The sequence below is a fragment of the Pteropus alecto genome, unplaced genomic scaffold (assembly GCF_000325575.1).
Source record: "Pteropus alecto unplaced genomic scaffold, ASM32557v1 scaffold69, whole genome shotgun sequence".
NCBI classification, from domain to species: Eukaryota; Metazoa; Chordata; class Mammalia; order Chiroptera; family Pteropodidae; genus Pteropus; species Pteropus alecto.
In genome coordinates, this window is record NW_006494610.1 from 7833480 (window position 1) to 7846225 (window position 12746).

Genomic DNA, 12746 nt, shown 5'->3' on the forward strand with positions numbered 1-12746 from the left:
TTGAAAAAAATGAACAGGTAGGTATTGAGGACTAATTTAATATAAGAAGGTAAAAAAGAAGAGAAAGTTAAAATGACTGATGTTTCTTCCTTAAGAAATTTCCACTAAAAGAGATAAGAAGGAGAGGCACTGAGAATGTGAGAAGACAAAGCATTCTCTTTTAGATGTTAGAAGGACCTTACAAATATCTACATAGATAGTGCTCAGTAGTTGCCTACCCAAATCTAGATCTCAAGAAGAGGTAAAAATATGATATAAGAGTATTGTAGTCCATGAGATGGTACAGAAGCAAATATTTAATTATGATGATGATACTAATATTATTATTAATAATAAATAAATATTAACTGTCTTAGATTAAGTTCCACAGAGGCAGACTCTGAGACAAAGATACAGATATGAGCAATTCATTAAAGAAACACCTTAGGGAAAATGGTAAAAGAAGAGAGAAGCAGGACAGGGAAGAATAAGCCAAACAAAGGAGTGATCTCAGGCAGCTTCAACCTGACACTGCAGGGGCATTCTAAAGTTTAAGTAGTGCCTCAGGATTGTTCCCTCAGGAAAGGAAGATTGGGACACTCAGGACTGCTTATGGATCATTCCAAAGGGATAAAAATTCCCAAACTTGTGCAGTCACCCTCAGAAGGTGCTGGTTATTGAAAGTGAAATCACATGGGGGATGGATAGATGGGATAGGCACACACTGGGTGGGACCACATTATCCAGTAGTACTTAAACCCAATGGTTCTATTATGATTTGTTGTGATACTATTAAGTACTGTTTGATGTGAGAAGGTAGCATGAAATGGCTGAAAAATTCTGGAGTCAGAATGTGAGACTGGCTTTCAGTCTCATTTGCGTTCAATGTAATGAGATGTGGCAAGTTTCTTGACCTCTTTATGCTACAGTTTTCTAATCTGTTAAATGGATAAAATAACATTTGCTGTGCTACTGGGAAGTAATTTGGTATAATAAAAAACTGCACAAAAAATTTCAATCCTTACCTGAAGTGTCTTTATTATTTTTTTTTTTTGGAGCATCGTGACTATTAAAAAAATTACAATTATGACTATTAAATGAGTATTGTGACTATTAAAAATTACTATTAAAAATGACAAAACATAAATGCCAAGTATCATGATCAAGACCTCTCTCTGGTATATTATCAATACAAGAGTGATTTAAGGACTGGAGAAAAATCGACTTTATTAGTAATGATTAAAATATTTCTTATGAAGACAAACTCCTAAAGTTCAAACTCAAATGAAAGTAAATTTGTTTTCTGCTAATGGCTTATAATTTTACAAAAACAGATATAATGTTCTATTCTTTTCATGATTAAAAGTTCTTTTTGTAGTTGAAATTATTCTTTTCATCTATCTTCTGTGGATGCAGATCATCTAGGTTTACAGCCACTTAATATCTGTGTAAGTTTAGGAGATTAATATTTCTGTGTCTTGGTTAACTCATCTGCAAATTGGGAGATAATATGTATTTCATTAGGTTGTTTAAATTATTAAATAGGTAGTTTTTTGAGCAATTTCTGGCATATAAAAAGAGCTCTGTAGTTGCAGACTGATATAGATGCATATCATATGTACACTAAATGCATATATAAATCACATATGCATATATGTACATATCTAGGTATATACAATAAAACATATGCTTTTTTTTTTTGCATACCAGGGGATTATAACTATTCAGGGCCATAGAAAAAGTTCAATAAATACACGTTAAGTGAGTGGCTGAATCCTATCCTACAATTTTTTTATTTCCAAAACTAAGGAGAATAACAAGAATTAAAAATAGTCTCTTTTCAAAGAGGAAAAAATGGCGTAGATGATAGAGGCTTTGTTTATCCCTCTTGCGACCAAATCAAAGTTGTGACAGAAATGTGAAGTAAACAGCAAGCAAATTCTAGATGAACAGAGCACAACAACTAGGGAGAGAAATAAGAAATCACCCTTCAACAGTAGAAGATAAGAGGAGGCGAAGACACGAGGCTGCCTGGTCCAAGTGGCTGAGTCGGGTAGAGGCTGTGGCAGTGGCAGCAGCAGATGCCTCTAAAAGAGGTTGTGTCCATGAGAGGACTTTCGTGGGGCCGGACCTGCTCACTCTGAGCACCAGCACCGGGTTGGCTGCTAAGGAGGCACCAGGGATTTATGGGGGGTTCACTGAGTTGTCCAAGTGAGGACCAGAGGCAAGGCTCTCTCCCGGCAGATGTGCTAGTGGTATCCATTGTTCTCTGTTGAGCCCTTCCCTATCTCAGTGTGCAGACTAAGTGCCGCCATAGCAGAGATGTCATCAACTGGATAATAGAGGTCACTCCATCCAGAGGATTCCCTGAAACTCCACCTCCCCCAACTTGCGGCCGCTCCCAAGCCACATCCAGTTGTGTCCTTGGTGAGTCTAGTGCCCCTTGATGAGCAGCACCTAGAATTACACTGGTGGCAGCTGACCACAGTTTCAAGGTTTATCGAGGCAACTATAAGCACAGCTTCTGTGGATTGCTTGCTGAATCTTAACAAGTGGCCCTGGAGGGGTAGAGGCTGAGTCTAAATGTGGTCCACAGCTGAACCCCTCCCAGAACTGTGCCATTGGACACCTACTATACAAAGCCATGGTAATAAGACTTGGAAACACAGGAGCTTTGCTTAGTAGGTAGAAACAGACATGGAAAGGCAGCCAAAATGGGAAAACAAAGAGGCAGAAATCATATGAGAGAACAGAACAGAGATCCAGGAATAATGGAGTCAAGTAATCTAACAGATACAGAGTTCAAAACACTGGTTATAAATATGCTCAATGAACTTGGGGGAAGAGTAGATGAATTCAGTAAAAACTTTAACAAAGAGATAAAAAACATAAAAATGGAAGTGGAAATTATAAAAGGGAACCAGTCAGAAATGAAGAACACATTATGTGAGATGAAGAGTATATTAGAGGGAATGAACAGAGTGGATAAAGAAGAGGATTGAACCAGCGCTATAGAGGATGGAGAAGCCAAGGACATTCGATCAGAATGGCAAGAAGAAAGAAGCCAAGACTATAATAATAACTTAAGGAGCCCATGGGACACTATTAAATGTAAAAATATCTGTGTCATAGGGGCACCTGAAGGAAACAAGAAGTTGAAGAGATATTTGAGAAATAATGATGGAAAACTTCCCTAATCCAATAAAAGAAATAGACATACAACCCCAGGAAGCTCAGAGAGTCCCCAAAAAGATAAACTCAAAGAGGCCTACGCCAAAACACATTATAATTAAGATGCCAAAGTTTAAATACAAAATATTAAAAATAGCAAGAGGAAAGCAGTTAGTTACCTACAAGGGAGCACCCATAAGACTGGCAGTTGATGTCTCAAAAGAAACTATGCAGGGCTTGGCACCAAATATTTGACATGATGAAAACCCAGGATCTACAACCAAGAATACTTTATCCAGCAAAGCTATCATTTAGGTCAAAGGACAGATAAAGAGCTTCCCAGACAAAAATAAACTAAAAGAATCTATCAACACCAAGCCAGTATTATAGAAACTGTTGGGGGACTTCTTTAAGAAGAAAAATCATGTATCAAAAACATGAATAAAGAATGGTAATAACTGAAGTCCTCAATGCAGTTTTGAGGCACTAAAAGTGCCTCAAATGAAAAAGAATTAAGTGCTTCAACCATATGATAGAGTGGCTGAATGGATAAGAAAACAAGCCCCCTACATATGCTGCCTGTGAGACTCACTTCAGATTAAAAAACACACACAGACTAAAAGGAAAGGGTGGAAAAAAATACTGCCTTGATAGACTTAGAAGATATTGCGCTGAATGAAAAAAGTCAGATAGAGAAAGACAAATATCACATGATTCACATACATATGGAATCTAAAGAACAAAATAATAACAACAATAAAAATAGAAACAAATTCATAGATACAGAGACTATTTCGAGGGCTACTAAGTGGGAGGGGGATGGGGGGACGATGAAAAAGGGCAAAGGGATTAAATGCAAATGAGTAGTTACCAAATAGATGGAGATATAAAGTGTAGCATATGGAAAATAGTTAACAATGTTATAATAAATATGTAAGGGGTAGAGGAGTACTACATTTAGTGGAGTAATCACTTTGTGAGTTATATAGATCTCTAATGACTATGCTGTGCAACTGAAACTATTATATTATTGTATGACATCTATATTTGAAAAAAACTCATTGATTTGTGCAATGTAAATGCAGGTAACTAATTGTCTTATATTTCAATAAATCTGAAAAAAAATTTTTTTTTGAAGGCTTAAAAGAAAATTCTCTCTTCTATTCTGTTCCCAGTAATGCCCACTATATACTGAGATACTGAGTCTGGGGAAATTTACTTGTTTTTGTGATCACAAATATCTCTAGGTGATTATACTATTTTAAAGTTTATTTTTTTAAAGGAGTTTTCAGTATTTGGCTATTTTCTTATATGTCATATATAGGGTGAAATTGTTAAAAAGCTATTTGTAAAGTAGCTTTTTTTTTTACACATAAGATGGTGTTGGGCCAATGGCCAACATATTTTAGTTAACAAGATTGCTGAGAGAATAAACAAATTAGAAAATTCTTATTGTTTTATAAGATTAAAAATTTTACGTAAACACTATCAAAAAGAAGACTTTTTAAAATGCTTCAATATGTAAACAATTTATAAAATATTTTATTTTGAAATGCCATAATGTTGTCTGTGGCATTGGTAGAATCTGAAGTTTTGCTCAGCATTTCATGGTTAACCATTCTGTTACAGTGACAAAACACACAGCAGAACTGGTGGTCCAGTCCTTACACTGAAGTAATTAGTTATCTGTGTCTCTAAAACTATCCAAGTTCTGTACTTTTTTTTTTAGATCTGTTACATTCTGCCACCTATAATTAATTTACAAAATCTACTAAAGACTTTAGAGAATGATTTAAGTGTACAATGGAACAGAGCACCCAAAGGCAGGATTAAATACTAAGAAAATGCTTGCAAATAGAAGGCTCAGTGGCGAGGAAGGCAGCTGGGCCGCATCACTTTCTGCTCATCCAGCTAGACCATGGGTGACTGGAGATTTCAAAGCCACACTTTCTTATTAATGCCTTATTCCCCTACATTACCCAGCTTGTCGTTTAGTCTAATACGCTTTCTGCTTAGCCAGTTCCATTCAGGATTTTCTAGTTTCCTCCTATTTGGCTTTGGCAATGCATTCTTATGAATGGGTGACATTCAGAAAAGTTTCTATTTTTTTCCTTGGGAAAAAATGTTGAACATAGACCTATTCTAAGTTTTATTCAACAGAATTCTATTTAGCAAGACTTTCCTGAGAAAGTAATTATAATGCTTATAATAATAATATTAGCTAAAATTTACTGAGTACTTAATATATGCCAAGCACTGAGCTAAACATTGTACATTTATTATTTTTTAACATTTCAAACAATCATAATAGGTAAATATGAGTATTATCACCATTTTATAAATGAAGAAACTAAACACTGTACACTCATTATTTTTTAAAACTTAAAACAACCATAAAAGGAAATATGAGTATTATCATCACGTATAGATGAAGAAAATAAAGCTTAGAGATGGTAAGTAGCTTACCTACATGTCATGGCAATTGAGTGGCAGAGCCAGGATTTAAGCTTTCTAAAGCTGACTCTTAAAACTGGGCACTTATGATAAGTATTCCGAAAGATGTAGATAATTATCTCATGAACTTCTAGAGTCTTATGAGAAATCTATACATTGAGTAAGTAATTTTAAAAAGTATGCAATTAAATACTGTATTTTTAGTAGGTGCTATGGGCAACTGGAGGAAATCAAAAGATAAATGTGAATCTGGGAATCTTCAGGGAAGATGGTCAAGCCTTTGCGTTTTTAGAAAAAAAGATCAAGAATTAAAAGTAGGAGCATTGGAGTGGAAAAACAAGTTAGAGGGGAAAAAGGAAGAAGCATTTCCAAGACATCAAGGAAACAGGCTGGCTCTTTCTGAAGGGCCAAAGCAGCAACAACTGATAGAGATGTCTGAACACTTTCTTCTAGTCCAGTGGCTTTCAAATGCTTTCCTGGAGCTCTAAAATTCTTGGAGTCAAGTGACCCCATGCCTGTTTCAACTGAAATTGCCTTGCGTCTGTTTGCACATATGTGTAATAGATGTACATTCTGGCAGACAGACAGCAAGCTTAATCTGGTATCATAGCTTGCCATTTTGCCCTGATTACTTTTTTTAAATAGTTACTTAATATCCACAATGACAGCTTATGTCTTTTTATAGGTTTACAGTTCACATGAAGGGCTTTCATGACATCATATCCTTTAATCTTCCTCACAGCGTGGAGCATAGTAGGTGTCTGGTAAACGAATAAAAGAAAAAAAGAGGAAATTTTGTTGTAAGTATAGTAGGGACTCCTGCTTTCTTGTTCCCGAAGAAACTTTATTTTCTACTATTGTCTTTCTTCTCCCAGATTAGATCTGACAGTAAAGAAATGTAGAGTACTGGGTCTCTTTTTCCCTGCTTGTAATTATTTCCTCCAATCAGGATGTAGTTTCAAGGGTGGCCAACACTGTCAATCACCGTCTGCTCTCCTTTGAAACTCCTTGATTATGTGAAAGTGCTTTGCATGTAATCACTTCAATTACTCAGTAAAACTTCCTGTATCCCTTCTGTTGTGTTTTGAATCTGGGTTTTTAAAGAGTCTTTGCTACTTTTTCCTTACATTTAAAATATATAGCTATTTGGAAAGAATAGAACAAAAAGGCTTTTAAGTATGACCACATGTCTAGTTGTCCAAATTAGCTTTCCCACCCTGGAGGGTCCATAGGATTAGAGCAGACAATAGGAATTTCATAGGCATGAGAATAAGTTTTTTTTTTTTTTTTTTTTTTTCTGGGAGTTAATCTGAGACTGCATATTCCAGGGAGATTGCAAGCTGAGAACTTAGTAGCAGGCTGTTACATTCAAAACCATTCATTTTGTCAGAAATTCCTCTGGCATGAAGTCTTGGGGTTACTTTATGGGCGAAACACTTCTCTGGACTTGAACTTAGTTTTTTAAAAGAAGCAAAAACAAAACAAAACCAAAAACAAATAAAGCAACCACAGCAGAAGACCCTCTTTGCTGGACCTCCCAGTGCAGGGAATGATAGCTTCAAAAAGAAAACCTCTCTTGATCTTTGAGGGCTCTATAATATTATGACCTGCTCTATAATATTATAGTTACTTTGTTGGCAAAAATCTACAGAGGAAGCTGCCCAACTCCTGATGATGGTGGTGTGGGGTTTATAGGACTAAGTGAAGACTCCCTTCTCAATTGGCTCAGTGATGGCAGTCCTTTCAGAATAACTAGTCACTCAAACCACATGGTGCCAGGGATCACAGCTTTCTCCATATAATCCTCTGCATTCTTAGAAACTCAATCATGGGCAGTGTAACGAAGTTTTAGTGGTTTCATATTCAGTGATATACTCCATTCTCATTTTCTTCTTCGTCTTCTCCTCCTCCTCCTCCTCCTCCTCCTTCTTCTTCTTCTTTTTCCTTCTTCTTTTTAGGTGAGGCAACTCTTGGTTGACCTCACAGATTGCAAGGAGCTTGTCAGCTTACAATCCCTTATTTTTTATTTTTTACACCTATAGCACCTGGTCTTCCTAGGTTGTCTCCTATCCAAGTACTAACCAGGCTCAATCCTGCTTAGCTTCCAAGATCAGATGAGATTGGGCTTGTTAAGGGTGGCATGGCCGTAGACTACACCATTCTTCTTATTTGAAAATTCACCTAAGACTGTATCAACATCATGTGAAAATAAATATACACACTTATTAAACACCTATCATGTTCTAGGAACTGTGCTAGGCACTGGTGATATTGAAATGAATGAGACCTGGCTTTGACTTCCAAAAGATCACAGGTGAATGGAAAAGTTTCTCTTTCTAATAGAATGATTGGAATCTTCCTTCTACCTTACCACAGGGCTTAAGCATTCATTCCCAAGGAACTAGTTCCGGTGGAGCAAGAATCAAATAGTACTTGAATTGCCAAAATTCTGTTCTCAATGACAATTTCTATCTCCTATAAGCTATTCTAGACAAAATTTCTACTATCTATTTTCCAAAGTCCCAGTTTCAATTTGCTTGATGTGAGAGAGCTAAAGGCAGGAAATTTGGAATTTTTTATTTTAGCATCCAGAGATGACAAAAATTCAAGTGGAAAGCTATGAAGATTTGAATCAGATGGTGACATATAAGGGGAGGGGGTGCGTCAAAATATCGTATATCGTCAGCAAAGTACTTTCATATATATATATGTATATATATATATGTATATAATGTATGTATTCTTTTTAGTTTCATAATCAAAAGAGACAAGGAAGACTACTTGATACTCATTAAACATTTGTTAGATTCTTTTTTGTGTGTGGTATCTTCCCTTTATTTTTTACCAAAGTCTTGTGAAGCAAGTACATCATTTTTATTTTATAAGGTGAGGGAACCAAGACAAAAAATAGGTTGTCACATTCCTGAGGCCATAGTTTATACATGGTAGGCCACATTTTGAATTTGTTTGCCTCTTTCCAAAACTCATGTTATCTTCACTAGAAGTGTGTATAATTATAACCTCTGTTTTACAGATGAGAAACTGTGTTTTAAGAAAGTCATGTTGATACATCCAGGGAGGTAAGAAGGAAGAGATATAGAGAAAATCTTAAAAGAATAATGACTGATGCTTCCAGAAAAGAAAAGATGTGGGTCCCAGCTAATTCAAGACTCTGAACCTGGTGATTTAAAAAGTGGTAATGTCACCAAAGCCTTTTTAACGTTAAAAAAGTTAGCAAGTTTAAAGAGGAAGTTAATATGGTCATCTGTTAAATTGACTTTTGAGTTGATAACCAGATATTTATTGAGATGACTAGAGAAGTAACTGAAGATAACTGAGAGTAGGTCAGTGACAGACTCATTCTGGAAATGCAGCTGTAAAATTATACTGTTCCCTCTGACTGAAATTATCTGTTCCAGATTTCCCTAAATGATTCCCTTTAGATAGTTTGGTCTTACTTCTCTTGTCACCTCTCATACTTAGTCTTCTCTAGTCCAACCTAAATTTTCCATCCCTACCTTCCCCATTACTCTAGCATATCAATAAATTTTATGTTCTTCATAACACATTATTAGCTGAAATAATCTTAGTTATTCTATATTTACTTCCTTGCTATCTATTCCCACTAATATATCATCTTCAGGTTACCAGAGACTTACTTATCTTGTTTACCAGTGTATCTTCAGAGATTAGAAATATTATTGGCATAAAGTAGGCACACAATACATTTTTATAGGAAAAAAAGTAAAAGAAAGAATGTAGATCATTCAACTAAAATATATGTGGATCTCCAAGTTAAATACTGAAGATTACTATTTTACGAAGCATATTACTTGTTATTAAGGAGCTAAGCTATGACAATAAAGCAGTTTTCTGAGGGGAGATGTTTAGACATAAGAACAAAATGAAGGACTAAACTCTGGAGAGCAGCCAAAGATATGATACGTGGGGACAAAACTGACGTAATTAAAAAGAAAAATAGTAGCAAATAGTAAAAGTATGATAATATAGTATCGTGAAAGCCAAGTGAGAAAATGCTTTGTGGTGAATATTTGTGATATAAGATAAAACTACTAGATTGTAATTTACTGATTAATTTCAGAGATAATAAAAATATGTAAAGCTTATTCAGGTGCTAACTTATTAATTCTATTTAATAATAACTTATTAATTCTTTTAGTTCTACTCAAAGATAAGTAATAAGTTAAAAATTTACAGTATTTTTGTTATTGGTCTCAAACATTCCTGAAATGTTTCTGTGGCGATGTTTACATGTGCTTTTTATATCATATTTATATAGTATAATAAATATATAATAACAATAGAAAAAATGTACTAGTATGTACTACATCTGAAGTTATGTGAAATTATTCTCCTTTAACATCAGAACACAATATTTGGCCTGTTATATATTATCATTTTCTTCTGAAATCATGGTCCTATTGGAGATAAGTGTAACATTAGTGATGGCTCAATAGCTGGAAAAGATTAGCAAGAATGAAAACAATATTTCTCTTAGCAGAAAATTTAAATTACATTTTAATTATTACCACTTAAATTTTATTTTAGTGAAACTTATACTCAGTCCTCAGCTCATGGGGTAATTATATATACTTAATAATTAGTTTAGTCTCCAAATTTGTTTGAGTTTTGACTACATCATCTTGAATGTCTTTGCTGTTATGATGTATTTAATGAGAGGTAAAAAAAATGGCTTCTGCTTTTATTTCAAGAATTAAGTAAAATAAAGAATTTATAAAACAATTCTATTTTTTCAGAAGTCATTTTCCTTTCTACCATTAACAATAATCAGTTTAAATTATAGGTCTGTCTGCAAAATTCATATCCTTTACTTACAGAACTAGATTTTATGCACATTTTTAACCACAGTAACAGAAAATTAGGTTAATCATGGACACAGTTAATGTACCACATTAGTAAGCCCTTGGGTAATTTGTATGCTATTGAAAAAAAAAATTATTTTTCTTTCTTAAATCAAGTGGATTTATCTTTGACAAATGTTACAATGCCAGAAATTTTTAATAAAGTTATTAAAATCTTTATAAATAAAAGCAAACACAATTTTGGAGAGATGATTTTTTTAAGAATGATATTAAACTGTAAATTACTTAAGAAATTTTTATGAATTTACTACTTGTAATTTCTCCATAAACATTTTGAATATGTGAATGTATATGTATATTTGCACATTCACTTTCATTAATATTTTCTTCATTTATTAATAAATAAATATTATAAAAGAATTCTTATCCATTGTTTCATTGTTTATTTTGAAATAGCCACAGTCTAATGTTCTATGCCTAAAGTCAGCTAAACCAACATAATACAGGGGTGATATACTAAGCATTATATAAATTCAACATACAGATGGAAAGGAATTTAAGACAATAGTGAATGTGACAGCATCATCTAGTTAATACGCTTATCTTCATCTTTCTCCCTCATTTTCATGACACAGGTTTACTTCAGTAAAATTTTGATTACATATTCCAGAATAAACAGAACTTAGGCTGCAGTAAATCTGTTCTAGGACTTTGTTTTCAAAAAAGAAAAAAAAATAGCAAATATATGATAGATAAATACTAAAGGAACTCATTATTTCACCGTTTAGCGGCAACCTGCTTTGCTCTGCTGCTTGACTTTCAAGAGGTTATTTTTCTTATTCATTTTAAACGTTATTCTGAAATATAATTTTTTCCCTACGGGCATTCTGCCAAACCTTAATATATTTAGAAAGGTCTGACAAGTCTGTTTATATTTTTGTGAACTATGAAGATCGGGGGTTCCTGGAGTAGATGTGAAAAGAGTGTTAGGTGTCATTTAGTTAATTTAAAACATATTATTGGACAGTTATTCTTGATCCTAATGGTACAATAATTAAATTTTATTTCAGTTAGAAAACAAGTCTCTGGTTCTAAGTGTGGGTAAATATTTCAAAGACATTTCTTTGTTATTTATGGATACTTTTTGAAGTGTTTTTATTTTTATGTTCCAAACAGCTTTTACTTAATGATATGCATTTTTTTCTAATTATGGTGGATTTCAATTATGAAAAAAAGATAAAAATTCCATGATCAAATGCTTATCTGTAAATATTACATAATCAAATTATATTTAAATATATGAGCTGACATAACCTTATAAGCATGAGTTAAAGTATGGAATACATGGGAAAATAACACTTTAAAATTACTGCGTTTATGAGGATTTATTATGTGGGAATAGTTTTACTACAGTGTTTTAATACTGCTATAAAATACATTTATGTACATTTTATATTTTATTGTTCTTAAATATCTACAAAGTATGTAAGAGGAGTTTCACAAGACTGCTTGAAGAAGTGATACTGAGTGGGCACTGAGAGACCACAGTGAACAAAATGTGAAGAAAGAAAATTTGCATCTGGGTAGAAATAGTATCCTTTGCTCCTCAACATTACTCACTTAGGGGGTTTGTTATGAGAATTAAATGGTATGATGTATAAAGTTCTTTCCCAGTTTTGCATTATAATAGCCTGTCAATAGATGGCAGATTCTGCATAATAATAATTGAATTCAATTGACATATCTTTAATTTTTAATTCACTAATAACAATAATATGAGTTCTGCTGTGCGTGGATTGGATCGTGTTAATGGTGTTCCATTCTTCTCTGCACTTGGTGATTTAAGAAGGCATTTGAACATAACAGCTAAAAATGAATAGTTAAAAGGATTGAAATGAGATGCATCAGTTGAAGAAGCAGTATACATCTTTATGTATTTAAAAGGGAGTAATCTTCTTTTCTTTGACTCTGGGAGGCAAAATCAGGACCAAATACATAAAAATTGAAAGGTGGCAGATTTCTTATCAATATGAAGAAGACATTTCTAACAGTACAAATGTTCAACATCAGAAAGAACTACCTAAAATAATGGCAGATTTCTTGTCTTTGAAGAGATAAGAGGATGAAGAGCTACTAGTTAAAAGTGTCATTTGTAGCAATGAGGAAGTAGGGTTTTAGAATCAAGATTTTATTTCAATATCTATGAAAGTTGTAACCACTAATAAGGTTCAGAAAAAAAATGAAAAGTCATATAGCTGTATATAGGAGATGAGGTAGTCCTGAATAATGATTAAGAGA

At 33.7% G+C, this 12746-nt stretch overlaps 1 pseudogene; it reads right to left on the reverse strand.

Annotated features, from left to right (window-relative positions):
• Positions 1–7637: 7637 nt before the first annotated feature.
• On the reverse strand, positions 7638–7756 carry LOC112474080 (annotated as a pseudogene).
• Positions 7757–12746: the final 4990 nt, after the last annotated feature.